Source organism: Schistocerca cancellata, chromosome 8 (assembly GCF_023864275.1).
Source record: "Schistocerca cancellata isolate TAMUIC-IGC-003103 chromosome 8, iqSchCanc2.1, whole genome shotgun sequence".
NCBI classification, from domain to species: domain Eukaryota; kingdom Metazoa; phylum Arthropoda; class Insecta; order Orthoptera; family Acrididae; genus Schistocerca; species Schistocerca cancellata.
In genome coordinates, this window is record NC_064633.1 from 513,068,779 (window position 1) to 513,090,154 (window position 21,376).

Consider the following 21,376-nt stretch of genomic DNA (forward strand, 5'->3'; position numbering starts at 1 on the left):
AATAAGAGCTCGCACGGAAAGATAAAGCTGTTCGTTTTTTCCGCGCTTTACGAGGATGGAATAATAGAGAATTGTGAAGGTGTTTCAGTGAATCCTCTGCCAGGCATTTTGAAACATCCCCTTAGGAAAATTTATGAATTCCTGTGCTGGTAAACCTCTTACGTTATTTTATTTTCAAACAGCTGAGCAGAAATGAACGTGCTCAGACATTTCACTCTTTACTTATTCTGATCAACACTAAACTGACACACAATATTTTTTTTTTAGCGCAACACAATCTGACTTTCAATAATCCCTGCAAAAGAATGGCCCTGACTAACAATAGCCTATACCTTTCATGAATCACTCAACTCACAAAAATCTTCGTTACTCGAACTGCTGCAATACAGTGAGCGCCAATACTGCCAGCTAAATAAAAGATTCTAACTACTGAAGGCACTAACTACTGATAGGCATAGTTAGCAAATGAAATATTTTGATAGAGAACAAACAATGTATTTACCTTAATAGTGTTCAAAAGTCATCATATATATATCAGTTCATGATATCCATTATTACAAATTTACTCTTTCTGATGGACACGTCCAGATCGTCCGCTCTCAAAATTCTGCCATCTCTCTCCCCACATCCACCACTGCTGGCGGCTCACCTCCAACTGCGCAACGCTACGTGCTGTTCACATCCAACTGCCCAATACTACAATAGCGAATATTCCAACAATGCCAACCAGCCACAGACTGTACACAGCACAGCCAGTGATTTTCATACAGAGCGCGTCGTGAAGTTACCAACATAAAAACCTAAACAGCCTACTTACAACTTAAATGTGATTTGCAGAGTATCCATGTAGACGCAGATGTGGATGACCTCCTTCGCCTCCTCCCCCAGTTCGCTTTCCACATTCTCCTCCCCCTTCTCTCCCTATCTCCTCCTTACCATTTCCTATGCCTATTTACTCCCACCCCTTGTCCATCTCCTCTTCCCCTTTCTCTGACTTTGAGCTTTGTTTATTGTTATTTCAGCTTCATATTCCGTAGTAGTATTCTAACCGAAAACCAATAAACCTTCAATACAAATTTCCTCCTTGCTAACGAATGACGGTCATCAGTCCCCTAGACTTAGAACTACTTAAACCCAACAAACCTAAGGACATCACACACATCCATGCTCGAGGCAGGATTCGAACCTGCGACTGTAGCAGCAGCGCGGTTCCAGACTGAAGCGCCTAGAACCGCTCGGACTCAGCGGCCAACTTCTTGCTAACAACATTTCACTGTTGTATATGAGAAAAATATACTTAGGGAATACATTCGTCTAGGTCAAACATTCAAGCGATTAAAACCGCAAGGTTTGATATTAATATAAGCGCGAGATAAGTCGTTGAAAATGTGAAACCTGGTTCATTAATAAACGGTGCAATTGCCAGAATGTTGAATACAAGCATGCATATGTGCATGCATTGTGTTGTACATGTGCTGGGTGTCAGTTTGTGGGATGCAGTTTCATGTCTGTTGCACTTGATCGGTAAATAAAGGAACGGTTAAAGCTGTTTGTGGATGACGCTGGAGTTATCTTCCGTTGACATCCCATGTGTCTTCGGTTGGGGGCAGGTGACGGAGAGGGCCAAGGCAACATGTCGGAACACTGTAGAGCATGCTGGGTTACCAAAGCGCTATGTGGCCGAGCGTTATCCTTTTGGAATGCTGTTCGTGAATGGCAGTATAAAAGGTCGATTCACGAGACTGACACAAATTTGATGTCAGACTCCGTAGGATAACCACGAGAGTACTCCCACTGTCATATGAAAACGCACCCCCGACTGTAACTCCAGGTGTAGGTCCAGTGTGTCTACCACGCGTTCATGTTGGGTGCATGTTCTCAACTGGGCTCATTCTAACCAGCACTGGCACCGAGGCAGAACCGGCGTTCATCAGTAAACACAACACACCTCCACCCTGCCATTTAATGAGCACTCGCTCGTCACCACTGAAGTCGCTAATGGTAGTGGTTTGTGGTCAGTAGAATGTACGCTACTGGGCGTATGGTGCAAAGTCGTCCTTGAAGTAACCAATTTGTAAAAGTTCGTTGTGTCACCATGGTGCCAATTGCTGCTCAAATTGCTGCTGCAGATGCAATACCATGTGCCACACCCATACGTCGAGCACGATGGTCTTCCCTCTCGGTAGCACCACGTCGCCGTCTCGAACTCAGTCTTCTTGCGACCGTACATGCGCATCACCATCGCTGCCAGAAATCACATGCAGTGGCTAGATTCCTTCCAAGTCTTTCTGCAATACTTCAGAAAGAACTTCCAGTTTCTCATAGCCCTGTTACACGACCTCTTTAAAACTCAGTGAGGCGTTGTTAAAATAGTCTTTGTCGTCTCAAAGGCATTCTTGAATAACATCAACCCACCATGTTCAATGTCAACGATAACTAATGCTCACGACCGTTATAGTGTGTACTTAAAGCAAACCTGATTTGCATCCTCGTAGTGGCAGCAGTCTCGCCACTCTTACACGACTGGTGCAAATTAGAGTAGACATCATCTTGTAGATGAGAAACACGCCTACCAACTTTTGTTTATGCCACACAACTCCTTCTTGGTGCTGCGGTTTTTTCCGTCATAGCATATTACATACATAGAAATATGCACTTTTTATAGGATTAGGTACTGAAAAATACGCCTGTACAATTCCACTTTTTGTCAAAATTTGAAAGCATCGGTCACGAATTTTGGGAGATAGACGAACAGCTTTCAGTTTCCATCGTTTGCCATGAGCATCTCTTTGTCTGTTATTAACACCTTTTCGCTGGTACGGTATTGCACGGAAATGTGATCTCGAAATATGTTGCGACGATACGGAATGTCTCCCATTTGGATACGTACTATACAGTACAGTCACATTAATGTGATCACCGACAACATTCTATGCCAATGTGCAGTTACCACTCACAGGCGCCAGGTGACAGCAATAGCAGTGGACATTACACAAAGCTTGACGGGGGACGTGGAAAATCAGTGCAATCGTCGTCGGAACGCAGAAACGGAGTGATATAGCTAACGTCCAAAAGGATATGATGTTTAGCCTTCGGGCCAAGGGCTTAAGCATTACCGCAACGGCTAAGTTGGTAAACTGTTCGCTTGCCGCCGTGGTTGAAGTATACCGTGCATGGCAAAACGGAACTGTCCAAAACCGGCTCCCAGGCAATTGTGATGCAGCACAGGTCATAGAGGGCAAGACCAAACGATGCCTAGGAGATTGGCCTTTGCAGATGAGTCACGTTTTATGCTCCATCGAACATATGGCTGTTGGTGTGCATGGTGTAAAAAGCCTGAAATCAAACAACCTGCAACAATGCTATGGTATAGTCAATGTTTTCATGGTATTCCCTGGGTGAACTCGTCATTTTGGAAGGTCAAATGGATCCGCACGAGTATGCATCTGTCCCCAAGGACCATGTACACCCTACATGCAGTTCACTTTTCCACGGCACTACGACATCTATACCACAACAATGCAGTGTGCCACGCAGCTCACAGTGTCTGTGAGTGGTTCGAAATGGTTCAGATGGCTCTAAGCACTATGGGACTTAACATCTGAGGTCATCAGTCCCCTAGACTTAGAACTAATTAAACCCAACTAACCTAAGGACATCACACACATCCATGCCCGAGGCAGGATCCGAACTTGCGACCGTAGCAGCAGCACGGTTCCGGACTAGTGGTTCGAAGAGCACCAGAAGAAGTTTATCGTACTCACACGGCCACCGAACGCCCCGGATTTAAAACCAATCGACTATCAGTGGGAGCATCTCGATCAGACTGTACGCGCCATGGATCCTCAACCGAGGAACCCTAGCCCAGCTGGCCACGGAATTGGAGTCGGTATGGCTCCATATTCTTGTCGCTACCTTCCAGAACATCATAAACGCTCTTCCTGCACGTCTCACGACGATCCGCCCTGCAGGAGATGGTTATTCGAGCTTTTGACAGGTGGACTGGCCAGTGTACAACAGCGTTTTTAAACAGTAGTGTACATGAACAAAAGAAATCAGGCGCCTTCCCAGAAGTGATTTGTAAGTGAACATGCAATCTGCAGTGGCATCGAGGCAGCGCGAAAAAATCGTAGGACCCTCCTTCAGAACTCGCTGACCTCATTGTCGTGGTCTTCAGTCCGAAGACTGTTTGGTTGCAGCTCGCGACGCTAGTTTATTCCTTGTAAGTCTCTTTATCTCTGCATGCCTACTGGAAGTTACCTTTACATGAACCTACTTACTGCAGTAAAGCCTGTTTCCCTCTACAATTTTGCTCCTTCGCCACACTTAGTTCCATTACCAAATTAGCTATTCCTCGGTGCCTGACCATGCGACCTTTCAAATTATCCCCTCTTTTAGTGAGCTTGTACTATAAATCTCTTTTTGACCCAATCCGGTTCAATACTTCTTCTCTAATTACTTCAATTCTTCTGTAACTTCAAATTTGATGCCTGTTGTTATCTTCTTGTCGTCTGTTATCATACGCATTTGACTTGCATATTAGGCTACGGTGCAGACAAATATTTTCTGAGAATACTTCCGAACACCAAAATTTGTATTTCCTTTTAACATACTAGTATTTCTCTTTTTCAGAAACTTTTTTTTTTGCCGTAACCAGTCTTCATTTTATATTCTCTTTACTTTTGCCACTGTCAATTATTTTGCAGCAGCAACAGAAAACCTCATGTGCTACTTTTCGTGTCTCATTCCATAACACCGTTCCCTTAGCGTAACCTGATTTAATTCGTCTACAGTCACTTTTGCTGTTTTACATTTGCTGATGTTTATTTCATAATTTCTTTTGAACAATCTGTTTATTCGGTTCATCTGGTCTATCGCATCCCGTACGGTCTCAGAGAATTACAATGACTTAGGTAACCTTAAAATTGTCATTTCTTCCACCGGCACTTTTATTCCTTCTCTAAATTTCTTCTTGGTTTCCTTCAGTGCTTCCCCTGTATACTAATTGAATAACATGGCAAAAGGCTACAAATGTATCTGTCAGTTCAAGTACGGTCTCGTTTTCATCTGCTTTCGACTCTTAACCTTGAAGTCTATATTCTGTTCAAGTATCGTATAGACTCTCGCTCAACGTATTTTAGCCCTGTCAACTTCAATATTTAGAGAATGCATTCAACTCAGTATATTCAAAGCTTGGTTCAGCTACTCATGCCGTAACTGTACGTCTGTTGTTCAATCAGTTCTCTAAGATACGTCGCAGACTCAGTATTGCCTCGCGTAGTTCCACACATAACACGAACCAAAACAGATCTTCCCTCAGATCGTTTTCCACCTGAAACAATGAAAATGCATCCCGGTAGTTTAGCGTGCGTGGGAACTATTGACACTCTTAACTCTAAACAATTTAAGTGCTTTGGTTAAATTCCACCACCCAGCAGACGTACCATGTATTACAAACTCCAAGAAACGTCACAGAGTTTATAAAACTCCATCTGAACAGACCTTGAAGGTCGAACAGTACCGACCGGCCGCCATGTCATCCTCGGCTCACAGGCATCACTGGATGCCGATATGGAGGGTATGTGGTCAGCACAGCGCTATCCCGGCCGTTTTCAGTTTTCGTGACCAGAGCCGCTAACTTCCTCATCAAGTAGCTCCGCAATTGGCCACACAAGGGCTGAGTGCACCCCGCTTGCCAACAGGGCTCGGCAGACCGGTCGATTGCCATTCCAAGTGCTTACCAAGCCTGACGGCGCGTAACTACGGGAACAGGTGTTACCACTGTGGCAAGGCTGTTGGACAGAGTTTGTATGAAATCTTTAGACTTTAATCTCCACTTTCAACAAATAGCTTTACAATGTACCAGAAATTTCCGCTAGCGTCAAGAATGTTCCACGCCGTGTCTAAATGTAATTTCTGATGCTGGAAATTTATTAGTAATTTTTAAAAGACATCGCAATGTCTTCATTGATGCTCTGTGTTCCAGTTGAAAATGTCGAAAGGCAGGAACTACAAGCGTGGACTTAATAAATAAGTTAAACATTGTATGACCTAAACCCTATCCAACGAAACATTAGCAGCTGTCACTGAATCGTGCATAGTACTTTCAAATAGGGGTATCCAGTTCCAACATTTGCCTACTAACCAACAGCGACTTTCACTATACGATTTGCAAATTTTACTATACAATTTAGAGCACCTGTAAGCAACAGAGTGATTGACCTTCACCGCAAAAGGTCTTGTATGTCGAAAAGGCACACTAGCTCCTAACGATTTCAATGGCAGTTTTACTCATTGCTCACTAATACAGACGTTTAGGGATTGTCTTATAAGCGAGTGCTTTCCTGCTATACGATGTGTGAGACTGGATTTTCAAACTAAAACGGTGTCGGTAATGGGACGACTGATGTGAATCTGAGTGAACTTTTATCGAATGTTTTGGAACAAGGACATTGTGCCCGACCGCAATCTCCACATCGGAACCTGCCCTCAATGCAAGACTCCACGAACGGCGGGCTATCGTGTTCGAAGAGACCTTTCACCACCCGACCGCAACTATGTCGGTGTCAAGAGTCTGTTATTAGCAAGGGAACGGCGGGTCAACACAATATTACTGCGATGGGAGCTTTCCGATTATAGATTCACTTTACTGTCCCTGTACTCTGTCCCAGCACTCTTCATCCACCTCAACTCTACCGCAAATATGCCCTGTCTAGCATTTATAGCAGCTTCATTTCGTATTTTCTGTTAATGGCGATTTGTACATTTGTCTGTCTGTTGAATAAGCTTATTGACAAACGCAGATCTGATGATTTACGTTCAGGAAGAAAGGCACTTACAATCGTCCCTGGAACTCGCCTTTATTTAGTACAAGATTCTTTCAGAGAGTATGTTTCTTTTCCCAAGTAAAAGAAAGCAGAACCTGATTGAACAAAATACGTGTTTCTAAAGTGGAAAACAGGCTTTGGTCTAGGTTCTTGAATGTAAGTTATAGTGTTTTGTACGTTACAAAAGAAGAAGCTGTTATAGTAATAAAATAGGAGCGTCTTGTTTGACAGCACCGTCATTCCAGAATTTATCGTAAATTAGAGATGTATGGCTCAAAAAGAGATGGAACTCAGATAGGACGAGCCTGAAGACGTAAGGAGTAAGATGAATTGTTTCCTATGCAAATTCTGTAACGAGTTGTAGCATAAAAATAGCCACAAAAGGCAAAACGTTGTATCGAGTAAAAATGTTACTATATGTCAACACGCCACATCGCTTGCTCTGATTTGCGCAGTGAAGTTCGTATGGCGCGCTCCGATATATTTTGCCGTAGATGGTCGCATCGTGAAACAAGAAGTCGACCAAAGAAAAATTCTGCCCGTTCCAGATAAATCGTCCTTAGGGAAATCCAGAGTGGATAATGCAGAACCAGATGTGGCCTACCAAGGCGATGACGTGGGCCTTCACGTCTACATCCCGTGTCATCTACAGTCACGATGGGATTCAACAAACCTCCATCTTTCACAAGAACTGCAATTAATTCCACGTTCGTTGTTTTCTATGATATGCCTAGATGTTCCATAAAACAGTTAGTCGTTGTTTAATTTATTTGTTGTTTAATATCTCTCATATAGGGAGAAATGAAAACATCCATCTCGTCAAGCTTCAGTATTAGTTGAAATTAAATAAATATGTTTGTAATAACAAAAAGATTTGTCGGAAGACTGATGACATGGCGACTTGTGGCCTGTAAGGGTTATTGTATTTTGCGCTCCTGGTAACATTTCCTAGGCGAGGGATTCTGATGATAATGGGATTGGTAAGGTAATAATACGAGAAGCGATATGAGTGAAGTACTGGGAATTGTCAAAGGCGCGGAATGTAGGTGGCAGAAGGTGGATGGGATTACAGTCATGAAAGATAAGGATGGGTTGGAGCCTCATATTGGTAAAGGAGTATGTAGCTTTGATTACAGTTGGTAGCGTGTGTGGATCTCAGCTATTAATAATGGTCTGGGAGATCGCAGTTATTCCGAGAAAGGAAATGGAATGTTTGGAGACGTAAGGAAGCCTGGATGTCGAGAATGAATATTTCATTTTACAGCGCAGTGTGTGATGCTTTGAAACTTCCGGGAATATTAGAAATCCATGCCAGACTTGGAACTGAAACTGGAAGTGGATCAAGTGAAGCTGTGACCACAAGTTACGAATCTTTCCTGGATTGCTCAGCTGGCAAGAGTAAAAGATACTATTCCAGCTTCAAATCGCAGTGTGGCACACAGTTTTAATCTGCCAGGAAGTTCCAAGGCAGGACTTAATGAGACAAGAGGCGTGATAGTACACCAGAATTCTCATGATTGGTGTAAGGTCTCGTTTCAGTACCCCATTGCCCTATTAATTAGTTAATTAGGATGGGATATAAGAAGTGTTGACACATCGATGTGTCGGTCGTGCTAACAGCGTATGTTGTTCTTCGTGAATTGTTGCATTTGGAGGGCTATGTTGACTAACTCGTAACGAAGAGGTTCAGAAAAGGATTGCAATTACTCTAGCTCAACAGGAGAAGGTTTACTTACTTTCTGTCTTGGAAATCTGTCTCCGGGTCCCCCTTGGTTTCCTTCTCCTCCGGTTGGAGTTACGAACATGCCATATTGGGATAGCAGTTAGGTTTTGGGGTCAGATAATGTGTAAGATATAGGTCGGGAGAAGAGACCCACCTGGACAGCCAAGCGCATTAGTACGCTGCTTCCTTGATTCGGGGAGATGTGCCGGCCGCCGTTCGAATCAGCGCGGTAGATGACGGTCGCGGACTAGTGTGACGGCTACCCTGCATGTGATTTTCACGCAGTTTCCCACATCCGTTCCACGTCAGCTACACGATTCCAAAACACTTAATGTTAGAAATCGCTTGCACACATTCAGATGGGATAATGTTAAACTTCTACTCGTGTTTGTAAGTTGGTATCCAAAAAAATGTATAACACTTATTTCACATCGAAACACGTAAATCTCAGTGCAGGGTGACAGATCTACACTACGTGATCAAAAGTATCCGGACACCCCCATAAACATACATTTTTCATATTAGGTGCATTCTGCTGCCACCTACTGCCAGCTACTCGATATCAGCGACCTCAGTAGTCATTAGACATCCTGAGAGGGCAGAATGGGGCGCCCCGCGGAACTCACAGACTTCGAACGTGGTCAGGTGATTGGGTGTCAGTTGTGTCATACGTCTGTACGCGAGATTTCCAGACTCCTAAACATCCCTAGGTCCACTGTTTCCGATGTGATAGTGAAGTGGAAACATGAAGGGACACGTACAGCACAAAAGAGTACTGGCCGACTTCGTCTGTTAACTGACAGAGACCGCCGACAGCTGAAGAGCGTCATACTGTGTAATACGCAGACGTATATCCAGACCATCACACAGGAATTCCAACCTGCATGAAGATCCACTGCAAGTACTATGACAGTTAGGCGGTAGGTCATAAAACTTGGTTTTCGTGATCGAGAGCCTACTAATAAGCCACGTATCATGCCGGTAAATGCTAAACGACGCCTCGTTTGGTGTAAGGAGCGTAAAAATTGGACGATTGAACAGTGGACAAACGTTGTGTGGAGTGACGAATCACGGCACACAATGAGGCGATCCGATGGCAGGGTGTGGGTATAGCGAATGCCCGGTGAGCGTCATCTGCCAGCCTGTGTAGTGCCAGCAGTAAGATTCGGGGGCGGTGATGTTATGTTGTGGTCGTGTTCTTCGTGGAGGGGCTTGCACCCCTTGTTGTTTTGCGTGGCACTATCACAACAGAGGACTACATTGATGTTTTAAGAACCTTCTTGCTTCCCACAGTTGAAGAGCAATTCGGGGATGGCGATTGCATCTTTCAACACGATCGAGCACCTGTTCGTATTGCACGGCCTGTGGCGGAGTGGTTACACGACAGCAACATCCCTATAATGGACTAGCCTCCGCGGAGTCCTGACCTAAATCCTGTAGAACACTTTTGGAATGTTATAGAACGCCGACCTCGTGCCAGGCCTCACCGACCGACATCGATACCTCTCCTCAGTGCAGCACTCAGCACTCCGTGAACAATGGGCTGCCATTCGCCAAGAACCTTCCAGCACCTGATTGAACGTATGCCTGCGAGAGTGGAAGCTGTCATCAAGACTAGGGGTGGACCAACACCGAATTGAATGCCAGCATTATTTTCAGCCATGTGTCCGGATACTTATGATGACATAGTGTACGCTAATATTAAATTTCGAACGGAAGTATATGAATCTCGGCGCTACACGACGAGAAATCGAGACTAGCCAGTACATCAAGCAATTCGCCTGCGAGAAAAGAATCCATTTTCAATTAAAATTTACGTACGCTGTTTGACTGAAAAACAAATGACACAGATTAAAATGTTTGTCCTGAATACTGTTAATCTTTATCTTAGTTTTCTAAACAATCACTATATCAGAGTTTTTATTGTAATCACAGAGCAAATGAACATAAAATTTAACACATCTGACTTTATGATAAAACTGCATTAAAACCTATAAGATAGCACTATCCTGAAATCTTTTACTGATCTGAAACCTCTGAACTGGTATGAAACATTCACAAATACGTTCCGACAGTCACATTCCTTGCAGTTGACATGAATTTTGACGATAATTACGTTTGTTTTATTACGTGCGCGCATGGATACCCGTTTGTTCAGCAACCTGTGACTGTTAGGAATATTGATCTGACTGTCCAAAACCAAATTTTATTTGCCGTACTTGCAATGTGCAATGCAAGACGGTATCTTACCAATTTTCAAAAAAATGCGTCTGCAGTACACAACTCGAGACGTGTAGTGGGAATACACAATACACATTCATAGAGGTAAAGAATGAAAAATGAGGAACTAAACTTAACGACTGATAAATGAGAACAAAGACTCTACGTATAACCATCCTTCATTAACCCATAACAGCAATACACGCTTTCATAAAGTACTCATAACTAGATAGGTTAGTAAAATATTTCATAATGATTTTCCTATGTACAATTACTTTCCTTAACATCTGTTTCAATTATAAGACAAAACCATCTGTTGCATAACAAAATTTCTACTGGAAACTTCAGCCATACGTAATGCCTTAACAATAAGAAACCACAGAGTTACAAATATGAAAAAAACTGAATTACCTTAACATGTGAGTTCGTCATTCTTCCATTCATGTTTGCTCATTATCTTCAATATTGCTCAAAGCGTATTATTAAAAATTCCTTTTAAGTAATGCAGCCTCCACTACACGGCAGGCCATCTTCCATCCTTTCCAAAGCAAGCACATTGCCAGACAGTCCAAGACACACTGTACACTGGTACTCTCTGACAGTAACGTCTTTGGTCTCAAGACAAAGACTTACAAGAATATGATTATATCGGTACTACAACAACGAGTGCATTTACCAGATTCGCAACTTCATTCACACTCATGACCAAAAATTCTTGAACATCGACATGGCAAATCGGACAGTCCGCTTTCCGGGGGAAAGGAATGGCGACAGGGGGGGGGGGTCTACCCACTCTCTACAACATTGCCAAATCCAATAACTAACATGGCGTCCCCCTGAAGCTACAGAATAAACGCCAGGAAGGAGAAGAAGAAAAAGACATAGGCCAGGTGAAGGCACGTGGAAGCATTACGAGCTGATACATGATGTAGGGACGGGTGGAAGGTTGGGCATATTTTTTGATAATAGTTACTTACATTCCCCCTACTGTGTCAGGTGTCAGCGGTCCAGTTGTCACTTCATCCATTGGATTACATAAAATTTTATAGATTAATGTAGAACAGTGTAAGAAGCTAAAACAGACGCTGATATTTATGAGGCTTATGTGACGTACGTTCTTTTTATTGTGAGGATGAAGTGATGGGGCTCCTGGTAAGTGTGGTTAGGGTCTGGAATACGGAAAGTTTTGGAGAGGATGTTATAAGTTAGTTAGTTAGTTTGTTTGTTTGTTAGTTACGTGTTCCATTGATCAATAGCACGGAAAAACCGGTATGATGTGGAACGTGTCAAATGCACAAGAAATGAGCACAGGAAACAAGATTTTTTTTATTTTCTATTTTTTTTTTTTGCATTGTAGCCTTATACCTAAATATTTCTATTATCTATCCCATTCCCTTAAATCGCACAAAATGCATGTATTATATCTCCAGATTTATTTACTCATATTCAAGAATTCATCTATGGTATAGAAGGAGTTGTCAAGGATGTATGATTTCAATTTGTTTTTGAAACTATTAATGCTGTCTTTTTTTTCCGGTATTGCAATCATGAATGTCGCTATTGATTTTAAACTGGTCCATGTTGTTGAGAAAAAATTTCATTACTGAGTAATTATACTGTGAAGCAGTTGTAAGAATTCCTAACCTTGTAAACAGATGCCTACAAGATGTGCGACTATGAGCCCCAAAACGGTAGTGTAAGGTATGTGTTGAAACGAGCTGTCATGTGCGATGAATGTGTTAGGAAACGATGTGAATGACAGCTGAGCCTCGAAAGTGTGGGCTGAACCTTGATGTGGAACGGGACGGGTAAGGTACGTTGTGGATCGAGGTAAGAGTAGGCTGCAGGAATGAGTTCATGGTCTGGGAGACGACGACGATTGTAATGTTAGACTGGGATAGGGCACGGAGTCTGAGGATGGAGGGAAGCTGAGAGGAAGGTGGCACGTGTTGAGAAAGGAACAGCAGAAGGAAAGTACTGTCAAGGATGGAAGGATGGGTTAGGCAGGCTGTAGCGTGTCAAGATTCAAGTTTATGGGAGATGTAGGAAAGGAGAAGTATTCTGCTGTTTTGAGGTGGCGTGGAACTTATGAGTGGGTACAGGATAGGAAGATAGTCGGACCTACAAAGTGAAGTATAATGTATGTCGTTTCATGGTTTCGATGGCGTGACAAAGCTTTCGAAGAGCAGGAGTATATGCTACCTTGACGTAGGGAAGGATGCAACGGATGATTGTTTTATATTTATGGACGATGGTAGTGAGAATTCCAATGTTGGGCTGATTAGTAGTTTTAGAAGTTTTAGTCTACTGTAGACGTTCTTTTATATGGTTTTTATGTGTATGTATCCTCGCAGAACTGATGGGAAGCACTGCTACTTATTTTACTAGCTGTAGTTGTTGACATGGGGTATGAAGGCTGGAGGATAGGATGTATTGCATAGAGAGCGATGTCTCAGCATAGTGGACTGTGTACACAGGAGGCGATGGTTTTTGACCGATGACTATGTATACAAGGTAAATAAGTGGTGATAGGACGGATTGTTGGGCCACATCTACATTTGGATGAAAAATTCTGTAGTGGATGAGGCTGCCTACTAGATAGGATGGACTGTTAACCGGGAAGATGCAAGTGCACTCCAGTGGAGTCTGAACAGGAGACCAGGATGCCAAACATGGTTGTAGGCGTTTTTCTATGTCAAGGATAATAAGAGGAAGAGGCGACATTTATAGTGAAAAAGTTTATCGTGGGTTGTTACGTTAGGTGACAGTGAATTAAAGGTGTTTTTCCAGGTGCTTGTATTTGTCTTTGGAGTGGATGGATTCAAGGTTTTGCAGAAGACTGAGGTAAGGTTAACGAGTATGCAGGAAGGGGTTTCCTTGGGACGTTTGTCGAATTTTCCGCAGCGGAGAAAGTTTGAGTTTCCAATGCTCAGGATGAAAATCGGTGTAAATGAACATGCTACACAGATATACTGCAGTTTGCAGTGGGGTCCGAACCGCACAATAACCCTGGGTTCGGTGTGGGGCGGCGGTGGGGTGAGTGAACTGCTGTAGCCCGTTGTGGTGTTCTGAACCACTGAGGGCTACGGCGGGGACGAAGCCTCTCCGTCTTTTCCTAAGGTCCCTAGTTCCATGCAATACAACACAGTACAACAGTATATAGGAAGTTTTCAGCCACAAACTATCTATTGTATAAAGGCACTGTCAACCTGATACCAGCAAACATTTAATGCAAGCTGTAGAGGCGTGTAGTGTGACTAGTTTCTGTTACAGCTTTTCTGGCCGAAGAACGTTATTTATTTTCGAACAGGTCAGGCGCGTGGACCAGACTTCTGAAGAAGATGTCACCGAGAGGTGAGTGCACATTTTGTGTGGGGCGAACGTTAATAACGGCGGTGTTGCACTGCGTGACTCCACGCTGAGACTGCGTTGGATATTTACAGTATCGCTCAAAAGCATTTTGCAGACATAATAAATTCGTAAAACCAATTGATTAGAAGGCAATTTAAGTGAAAGAATTTAATTACCAAACATTATCATGCGAACATCATTTTCTTACACATTTACAGTTCTACTCTTTCCATCAATAAGAAATATAAATGAACAAATCAGATAGGCTTAAAAGTATTTTGCTGAAACTAAACAGAAGAAAAACCATAATGAAGTCTTGACCCATGATGTTCTTGGCTTAATGCTTGGCTGCATAGCACTTTGCATGTATTACTGCAGCACGCTGGGACGGCATAGACTCTACGAGTTTGGTCATTTACGTCTGAGTACTTTTATTCCACTGCTGAAACAATTATCTGTAGAAAGCCTCATTGTTGGTGCAGTTTTGCTGGCGATAACGCCAATTTAGTTTCCCAAAGATGTTCTATGGGGCTTACGTCGGGACTTTGGCTTGGCCAATCGAATGTCTTTACTTTGTGCTGCTTCAGAACTGTCTTCACAAGGTCAGAATTATACCTCGAATAGTTGCCATGATCTAATTACCAGTAACGAGGCATGTTTCATTTTGCATGAGGCATCATGTGGTCTGCTAACATTGAACCATTCTTCAGACTATTCATGGCACCATGACTTTCGACGACAGGATCTACACCACTTCGTGAGAAAGGAGGAGGGATTACACTTGCTTTCACCACCCCACAGAATTTTTGACCCGTCTTCAGGTCGTCCATGGCACGTAGTTCTCTGTCTGGTCATCCCACTTTTCGCACTTATCACGGGTCATTAGAGAAGGTCGCCTGCCACTGATAAGCGACATTTAGCTGTCGAAACATGTGTAATGTTATTGCATTAATTTGTTCTGAAAGCGGTGCTGATAGTCAAGAGAATAAAAGCGGGTTAAAAGCTGTGAGCTATCTGGGGAAGTTAACCTTGCATTACTGAGCAACTGTTTCACCAGGTATCCAGTCTAGCTGACCAAATTCCCAACCACACTAACATTAATTATAATCTTTTAGTAGTCATCTTACGATAACCGGTGATATATATATGAAAAGTCAATTTAAATGAAAAGAAATAAATCAGTTTATATTTGGACATTTATTTTAGCATTGATCATTGTTACGTTAAAATTTCAGCATATTAAATTTGATTCATAACTAAACTTGTTCCTTATTTAGGATTGTGAAAATGAAAGTTTGTAATCTTACGGAACACATCAAATATGGAGCCAAGATTGGGAGACTGCATAGAACACTGCATTCATAAAACAATACATGAAGAACGTTGAAACATATGCAAGAGGAAATTAACCACAACTAACCGATTCAGTTTTCACCCAAAGAATTTACGTTCGTAGCGCAATCCTGTCGGTCATAAAATTACCACACTGGTATACTAAATTCATACTAACTCTCTGTGAAATCTTCCCGAAAAGAATAGCTGAGGGCTACTTTGATGATTACACCACATTCTTCACGTGGTCAACTTGGTTTACACAAAGAGTGTAACTCCACAATAATTTTGATAATTAAAATAAATTACATCGAAACACAAAATACAAAAGAAAAACCTCTAACTGCTTACTATCGTATTACTATTAACCTGATGGGTCAAACAATTGTATAAGCACGTGGTACTGGTCTCACAAAGTACACCCCACGTGGATTGAACATAAAGAAAAGTAGCTATATTGAAAAATATTGTCAAGACGAGATGTTATAATCTCACGCACATTCGCATTTAAGAGTGATGATCTTAGAGTTACAGATCATCCACACGTGGTTCCACTTTACTCACAAAGTAGTGACAAAGCAACCACTGGAAGATATTATGAACTTCACACTCGAATTACACTGCATGCAGTTTAAGATAACATTAGATATTTTAGAGCTAAACCTGAAATAAAGGTGATTAAATTTTCAGCTAGGCTGAACTTAAGAAATCCATTGTCCTACGGACTTAGCAGAGACACGCTTAGCTGGAGATCTTACCACTTCAGACGCTCGCCATGGACAGACTGGCCTGGGCCCCTACTGAGGGTGCTTAACAGATACAAAACGGAAGTGACCAGAGAGGCAGCTTTTATAAAGCGTAGCTATCTGTTCCGACGTTGGTCCTACTGTCCTCTAACAGACAGGCTTGTCTGCTACCATCAAGCATGCAACTAGAAAAACATTTGCTCATTCATCCTTTCACACAGAATGGAAGGGGGATGACAGTATCTTTTCATATACAGTATATAAAAGAAGGCAGATGTAGGTTCTGTATGAGACTGTGTGACATGAATTACATATAAACTGTGTTTTAAAGTGTAGTAGTGTGACAGATCGTTCTTGGTTATGTGTAAAATTAACATGTTCCACTGCTCAGGCTCCTCCCAGATAGATTCAGAAACACCACAGTAAATTTAGAAGTGGAATGTATGCCGTAAATGACAACAGTTTTAAGAAGTTAACATGAAAGGAATCCAACAGAGACCTTTCACATGTACCTTCACTGCGGGTTTTACTCGTAGATCATCGTGTATTGCCTGAGCTAATTCTTGAGTTCAGTCATCGATTTCTTCGGATGATCCTCTCTTCTTTTTGGATACTTTCTCGGCGCCGACCACTTCGTGCATTGTTCTCTATGTTCCTCCTTTTTATCTGAAGCCCGGACAGACACTCACAAGCTCTTATGAGATGCCAAACACTTTCGCGACGAAGGTCTGAGTTTGGCCTTCATTCAATGCTGTTAAGACAGCTTCTCTGAAATCTACTGAATATTCTTTAGTTTTATTCATTGCTGTAAGTAAATAAAATATTAGAGCTGGGCTCGCATTATTTGGTTAAGTTTGTTGCAGTCTTGCCACTATTCAAAATAATTTTGACCTGCTTAGATACACTGTTCATTGATGAAGTCCAAGCTTACCAGCACTCAGCAATCAATACACGCAGCCGCGGTGTTGTCAAGCAGTGTTCTGCCTGAACATCATTTTCTTTTATTTTATTTTTTTATTTTTTCATTTCGCGTAGAGATAAACGCGCCTAGCAACCTATTTGTTCAACTACAAAATAGTTTTGAGAGATACTGTAAATCCGTCAAATGTTCAAATGTGTGTGAAATCTTATGGGACGTAACTGCTAAGGTCATCATTCCCTAAGCTTACACACTACTTAACCTAATTTTTCCTTAGGACAAACAGACACACCCATGCCCGAGGGAGGACTCGAACCTCCGCCGGGACCAGCCGCACATTCCATGACTGCAGCGCCCCAGACCACTCGGCTATTCCCGCGCGGCTGTAAATCCGTGTTTAATTCAGTGTTGCGGAGACTGGTCGTAAAGTGGCAATATTCCGGCTGCACCACTGTGCTGAACCCAGATCCCGGCAGTGGAGGCTGGACTGAGGTCAAACGACGGCAAGTGGGTTGACGGCGGCGGGGAGAGCGGCCGGCGCCGCTCGCGGTCGTGATGGGCGCCGGTCGCGCGTGTCCGCGGCCGGCGGGCAGAAGCGCACAGCGCCGCCATTAATCTGGCTCTCATTACGGCGGGCCGAGCTTTCGTTGCGCCGCCATCCATCATCGCGGGCGCGCCATCCGTCATTACGAGGAGCGCCATCTATCAGTGCCCGGCGACCCCGCCTCGCCCCGCAGCGCATCACGGTGGAGCCAGGTGCTCGCGGTGACCGCCGGACCAGCTGCGAAACGCACCGCACGCGAGGCTGCCCTCCACCTTCTTCGAGAGGCGACAGCCCGACTGGAGTTCTGGATTTGGGTTTCGCAGCATTGGAGATCGATGGTATCCACCTCCGTTATTGCACTGTAGTGACTAAAGTCATGGGATATCTCCTAATACCGATCGGATCTCCTTTTTTTCGGAGAGATACAGCATCTCGACGTGTCACGGACTCAACAAATCATTCGAATTCCACTGTAGAAAAAGAGCGAGCCATGATGCCTTTGTAGCCGCCCATAATTGCGTTAGTTTAGTCTGTGCTCGATTTTGTGCACGAACTGACCTCTCGACTATGCTCCAAACCAATTGCGAACAATTGTGGCCCGTTAACAAGCGCACTATCATATCGTTGATTGGGAGCGTGAAATCCATGAATGGCTGCAAAATGGTCTCCAACTAGCCGAACATAGCCAATTTTCATCAGTGATCGGTTCAGTTGGACGAGAGGACAGAGTCCATTCCAAGAAAACGCAGTCTACCTCATTAAGGAACCACCACCAGCTTGTAAAGTGCCTTGTTGACAACTTGGATCCACAGCTTGGTGGGGTATGCGCCACACTCGAACACTGAACCAACTGAAATCAGGACTCATCTAACCAGCAAACGGTTTCCCAGTCATCTAGAGTTCACCCAAAATGGTCACGAGCCGAGGAGAGCCGTTTCAAGCGGTGTTGTTCTGTTAGCAAAGGTACTCGCATCGGTCTTCTGCTTCCATAGCCAAATAACGGCAAATTCGCCGAACTCTCCCAACACATACGTTCGTTGTACGTGTCACATTGATTTCTGCGATTACTCCAAGCAGTGTTGCTTGCCTGGTAGCGCTGACACCTTCACCCAAACGCCGCTGCTCTCGGTCCTTAAATGCCGTGGTGAGAGGTAATACCAGATATTTGGTATTCTCGACAGACTCTTGACACTGTGGATGTCGGAACATTGAATTTCCTAACGCTTTCTAAAACTGAATGTCCCATGCGCTGAGTTCCAGCTACCTTTCCACGATTTAATACCCGTTGTGCGGCCGTCATCACGTCGGACACCTTTTCTCAAGAGTCATTCAGTACAAATGACTGCTCCGCCAGTACAATGGCCATTTATACCTTGTGTAAGCGTTACTACTGCCATCTGTACAGGTGTCTATCGCTATCCCATGACTTCTGTCACCTCAGTGGACATCTATGCACTTCGAGTGTCATCCCTTCACTTTTTGGTATCAAGTCAGTCTACAGCCATACACAACAAATACACTCAGTTAATAAAGAGGCGTTGACACAAGGAGACCAGCTTGATCTTAGCCCAGACATAGCTCGGTCAATTCATTTAGCATATATTAAATACAGTAAAACACACAAAAAGTAAAAATTAAAACCATGTAGACGCAAGGTGACAACAACAGAAACGAATTAGAGATTGCATGCCATAGGGTCTCATAGGGCCTTTTCAGGCTTTAGATATGAGAAATGTAAATTTTTATATTTCGGCTCATTACACTTTTATACAATGTCGACTATATTTAGTCCTCTTATACTTAATGTGACGTCTGTCTCGCCATGTTCTTTGGTTGAGCATCTACGTAAATGTTTATTCATATTTCCTGTCAACTTACCTCTGCGCATGCAGTTTTCAAATCTATTTGAATGCTGTTATGTTAAAATAGTTTTTGGATAACTGGTTCACGTCCAGGGCATGTTGGTTAGCACTTAGCATAAAACCTGGAGGGAAACCTCTCCGCTGCGAAACCGCATGGCGGGAATAGGAAAGGCAGATTTGGTGGTAGAACTGCAAGCAGCCTTTGTGGCACAGGCAGTTGGTGGCTAGCATGCAAACTGTTCGCATCTTCTGTGCAAAATGACGCTAGGAAAGCAACAAGATTGATTAACAACGCCTCGAATGTGGAAGATTACTCGCTAATTTTTCATGGCATTTATTGGTTGATCCTGAATCATAAACGTCTGGTGCCAAGAGGATAATTTTCAGAGCCTTTGTACATCACGATCCTTGAGCGTAATTCCTGCCTTTAATTAGTCACAAGGATCGCCACTGCCACCATCAGCTCCTCAAGTAAAAGTATAGTGTTGTATTTAATTGCATGGACCAGTTACTTGCTTTCATGTGAGTCAAAATCTGATTTTGTTCCTCTTGGTGTTGAGAATCTTTAATTACTCCTTAGACATTTTACCCTGACACGATCCTTTTCTTATTGATGCAATATGTCCGATTACCCCATTTTACTGAGCTGTTGAGTATTTATTGCATTAATAGTGCTCATTAGATTTTACAGAGCAGCTAATCTCTTTAGCGTTCTGTTAATTTATTTCTTAAGTATTCCACATAAATTTTCATATGTGGATACTGAAAGTTTTGCAAAAGTGTAGATGCCAGGAAAAGAGCTAATTAATTTACTTAAAAGTCATTCTTACTAAATTCTCTGTTCCGTATTACAAGCAACTCAATGTAACAGTGTTCATGGAAAGTGATTATTGGTAATTGCAGTTTAAGGGCCAACTTAATAAATACTTGATTCACAGGTTAGTACATCTACATCTACATCTACATACATACTCCGCAATCCACCATACGGTGCGTGGCGGAAGGTACCTCGTACCACAACTTGCATCATCTCTCCCTGTTCCACTCCCAAACAGAACGAGAGAAAAATTACTGCCTATATGCCTCTGTATGAGCCCTAATCTCTCTTATGTTATCTTTGTGGTCTTTCCGCGAAATGTAAGTTGGCGGCAGTAAAATTGTACTGCAGTCAGCCTCAAACGCTGGTTCTCTAAATTTCCTCAGTAGCGATTCACGAAAAGAACGCCTCCTTTCCTTTAGAGACTCCCACCCGAGTTCCTGAAGTATTTCCGTAACACTCGCGTGATGATCAAACCTAGCAGTAACAAATCTACCAGCCCGCCTCTGAATTGTTTCTATGTACTCCCCAAATATGTTATTATTCACGTATTAGGGTCTAAAGGTGTTCCCTCATTGTGTCTTACCGAAGCATTTGGTTCTGATCTCAGTCAAATGATAGAGTAGTCCCCATGCCAAATCATCAATATTAAAAGCATTAATTCAGTAAAAGTACTTATGAAGTGTAGCAGTTATTTTAGCAGCAGCGGTCTTCTTTAAAGATTAACTGGCTAAAACTGTAGAGATCTGAAACGTCCCCTTTAGAACTATTTATACAAGACTGTGCTTAAACTGACACACAATAATTTTAGCGCAACGCAATCTGACTAACAAAAATCCCTGCAAAAGAATGGCCCTGAGAAACATTAAACTATACCTTTCACAAATAACTTACCTCACAAAAATCTTCATTACTCGAACTACTGCAATACAGCGAGCGCCACTACTGCCAGCTAAATAAAAGATTCAAACTACTGAAGGCACTAACTACTGATAGGGATAGTTAGCAAATGAAAGATATTAATAGAGAACAAAC